A 3,338-nucleotide genomic window follows, 5' to 3' on the forward strand; every position below is an offset into this window, starting at 1 on the left:
ACTCTGTGTTCTGCTTAAGAAATAAAAAGTCATTGCCCTGACCGGTTTGGCTCAGTGGATAGACCGTCGGCCTGCGAACTGAAGGGTCCCAGGTTCGATTCCGGTCAGGGGCATGTACCTGGGTTGCGGGCACATCCCCAGCAGGAGATGTGCAGGAGGCAGCTGATCGATGTTTCTCTCGCATCGATGTTTCTAACTCTCTATCCCTCTCCCTGCCTCTCTGTAAAAAATCAATAAAATATATATTTTTAAAAATCGGCTGAGAGACAGCCAATATCTCAAAAAACTCGTTAGCCAGGACACTCGTAAGTCAAGGCCCCACTGTAGATGAATATTGAAAATATTCTATTTTTAAAAATAAATGAATAAAAAATAAGAACATTATTCTAAGTGAAATAAGCCAGACACAAAAGGACAAATATTGTATAACTTTTCTCACATGAGACATCTGTAACAGTCAAATTCAAAGAGACAGAGAGTAGAATGGTAGTTGTCAAGGACTAAGGGGAGGTGATAATGGGGAGTTACTATTTAATGCATATAGAGTTTCAATTTGGGACGGTAAAAGAGTTCTGGAAATAATGGTGATGGTTGTACAATAATGAGAATGTACTTAATGCGAGGAATAGTATATTTTAAAATGGTTAAAATTGTAAATTTTGATATCAAATTAAAAAGCAAAAACATACCACATAAGACACTCTAAGGCAAAAATCTAAAGCAAATTTTTAAAAATTCTCATACTAGCCCTGGCAGATGTGACTCAGTTAGGTGGAGCATCGTCCATGCACCAAATGGTCTCAGGTTCGATACCTAGTCAGGGCACATACCTAAGATGCACGTTCAGTCCACATTCAGGATATGTTCAAGTGGCAACCGATCGATGTTACTCACATCAATGTTTCTCTCTTTCTCTCTACCTCTCCCTTCCTCTCTCTCTAAAATCAACTTTTTAAAAATTAAGGACTAGAAGTATAAATGGGAATTCTAAAAAACACATCTATATATATTTAATTTACTGAATACTTGGGTATCCCTTAACTGAAGCCCCAATATTCCAGGAAACATACAGAGCTGTTAACATGAAAATCATCTTGGTTAAAAATGTACCTGAATCGCCAAAACTGGTTTGGCTCAGTGGATAGAGCGTCGGCCTACGGACTGAAAGGTCCCAGGTTCGATTCCGGTCAAGGGCATGTACCTGGGTTGCGGGCACATCCCTAGTAGGAGATGTGCAGGAGGCAGCTGATCGATGTCTCTCTCTCATCGATATTTCTAACTATCTCTCTCCCTTCCTCTCTGTAAAAAATCAATAAAATATATTTTAAAAAAAAATGTACCTGAATCTTTTCCCTATTTTTAAACTGGATGACCTATTTCCTTATTATTAAAAACTCTGATCTATTTCCCATCTGCTACCATGTGAATCAACTGCTAGACTAGAATTAGACATCAACATATAGTAAAGTATCTATACTGAGGAAATAAAAGTTAATAATAGCCCTGGCCAGTATGGCTCAGTTGGTTGAGCATTGTCTCATACACCAAAAGATCCCTGGTTCAATTCCCAGTCAGGTTTCAGGTTTGATCCCCAGGGGACAAGCAGGAAGCATGTTTCTCAAATTGATGTTTGTCTCGCTCTCCTAGGTGCACAGGACAACGCCCAACAAACTGAACAACACTGGCCAGGGCTATATTTCTTAATAATCTAACGTTTCCTTTAATTCTCCAGCAAAAGAAAAAGGAAATGTGTTCTCATTTTACAAATGCAATGACTTGTCAAGGTCATTGCCCTAGCAGGTTTGGCTCAGTGGATAGAGCAGCTGTGGGCAAACTATGGCCCGTTTGAAATGAGTAAAACTAAAAAAAAAAAAAAGACCATACCCTTTTATGTAATGATGTTTAGATATATTATATTAGTTCACACAAACACTCCATCCATGCTTTTGTTCCGGCCTTCCGGTCCAGTTTAAGAACCCATTGTGGCCCTTGAGTCAAAAAGTTTGCCCACCCCTGGGATAGAGCGTCAGCCTGGGGACTGAAGGGTCCTGGGTTCACTTCCAGTCAAAGGCACATGCCCGGGTTGCAGGCTCAACCCCCAATAGGGAGGGTGCAAGAGGCAGCCAATCAATGATTCCCTCTCATCATTGATGTTTCTATCTCTCTCTCCCTCTCCCTTCCTCTCTGAAATCAATAAAAATACTTTTTTAAATTATTTTAAATGTGAGGCCCATGCTAAAAACAGCTTCTTCTAGGTATCTGGGAATACTACCTGCCTGGGATCACCATAATCCCAGTTCAAGGATTCAGGTTCCTTGGACCACCAAGGAAATGTTAACCCAGAACACAAATGGGGATGTAGGCTGGTTTAATTCTCAATTACTCCTTTTTTGCACTCCCAGTTTATTGAAGAGAAGGGTCCCTATATGACCCCTGAATTTTGTACAAGTTCTGAACTTTGATTTCTAAGACTCTCATCTCACAATGTTTTCAAAACTCAAGTTCATGTCCGGCCAGTGTGGCTCAATGGCTGAGCATTGACCTATGAACCAGGAGGTTATGGCTTGATTCCCGGTTAGGGCACATGCCCGGGTTGCAGACTTAATCCCCAGTGTGGGTATGGGTGTGGGGCATGCAGAAAGCAAGCAATCGATGATTCTCTCTCATCATTGATGTTTCTATCTCTCTCTCCTTCTCCCTTCCTCTCTGAAATCAATAAAAATATATTTAAAAAACAAAAACAAAACCACTCAAGTTCATGTGGTGAAACTGGCAAATGCCCACAGGACAAAGGTAATTCTGAATTCTAGTATTGGAATTCCCACTTTTCTTTTAATATTAGCCTTTTTACATTATCCCTCCAAAATGTATCTCTATTTTATCATCTTTTTGGTATTTTTACCAACATTTTGCTTTATAATTTTATAACATGCTTATGAGTTCCACCAACTCCAGGAACCACACCTTATATTATTTATTCTCAAGAACAAGTTATGAATTAGCCAGAACTAGTAGATTACAAGGTTACAAATTCTCAATTCAGACCATCTCAAGTAAAGAAGGGAATATTAATGATCTGTTTATTACTCATTTCACTTTAAAAGTTGCACTGCTAGACCCAGGAACATAAGACATCATTAGAGTTACCGTATTTGCCGGCGTATAAGACGACTGGGCGTATAAGACGACCCCCTAACATTTCCACTCAAAATACAGAGTTTGTTATATACTCGCCGTATAAGACTACCCCCTCTTCCGCACACCTTCCACACACCAAATAAAAGGTAAAACAATATCAGATTTGATTTTAACATTTTAATTTATATTCAAATGCTTAT

The sequence above is a fragment of the Myotis davidii genome, unplaced genomic scaffold (assembly GCF_000327345.1).
Source record: "Myotis davidii unplaced genomic scaffold, ASM32734v1 scaffold424, whole genome shotgun sequence".
Taxonomy (NCBI): domain Eukaryota; kingdom Metazoa; phylum Chordata; class Mammalia; order Chiroptera; family Vespertilionidae; genus Myotis; species Myotis davidii.